The following is a 548-nucleotide window of genomic DNA, read 5'->3' as shown; positions in this document are numbered from 1 at the left end:
CTCGCTGACGAACAGTATAGACATATACGATGCCTTCTTTGGTGTTGTCCTGCTGGCCCAGGAAAAACTTTAATTCTACATCTATTTTTAGCCAAGCTAATGGCATGACTCCAGGGAGGGGATTGCTGGTCTGTTTTTGGTCTATCACTTTGGTCCAGACTGAAATATCTAGATCATTTTTTTTTTTAAATTTTGTACAGGCGTTCATGGTCCCCAGAGGATGAATCCTAATCCTAATTTTCCAAATCCTAACATTTTAAAATTACAAAATGGATTAGCACAAAATTTTATACACATATCTAAGGTGCCCTGGCCATGTATCCTAATAACGTTGCTGATCCTCTGACTTCATCAAGTCCTATACTTTGCTTTGTGAACAAATACCTGCAAAACTAATAATACCATACCATCATACACTGAACTTACATGGCAAACATTATATCCACCTAGCATTGTCACTCGACCATTAGCATTTAGCTCACAGCACCACTGCGCCTCAGCAGCCTCGCATGGCCTTTTTGTCTCAAATATAAACATTCAGGCACCAA

This window comes from Seriola dumerili, unplaced genomic scaffold (assembly GCF_002260705.1).
Source record: "Seriola dumerili isolate Sdu_G_001 unplaced genomic scaffold, Sdu_1.0 BDQW01000230.1, whole genome shotgun sequence".
In the NCBI taxonomy this organism is placed as follows: Eukaryota; Metazoa; Chordata; class Actinopteri; order Carangiformes; family Carangidae; genus Seriola; species Seriola dumerili.
Note: the sequence above shows the minus strand (reverse complement) of the source record.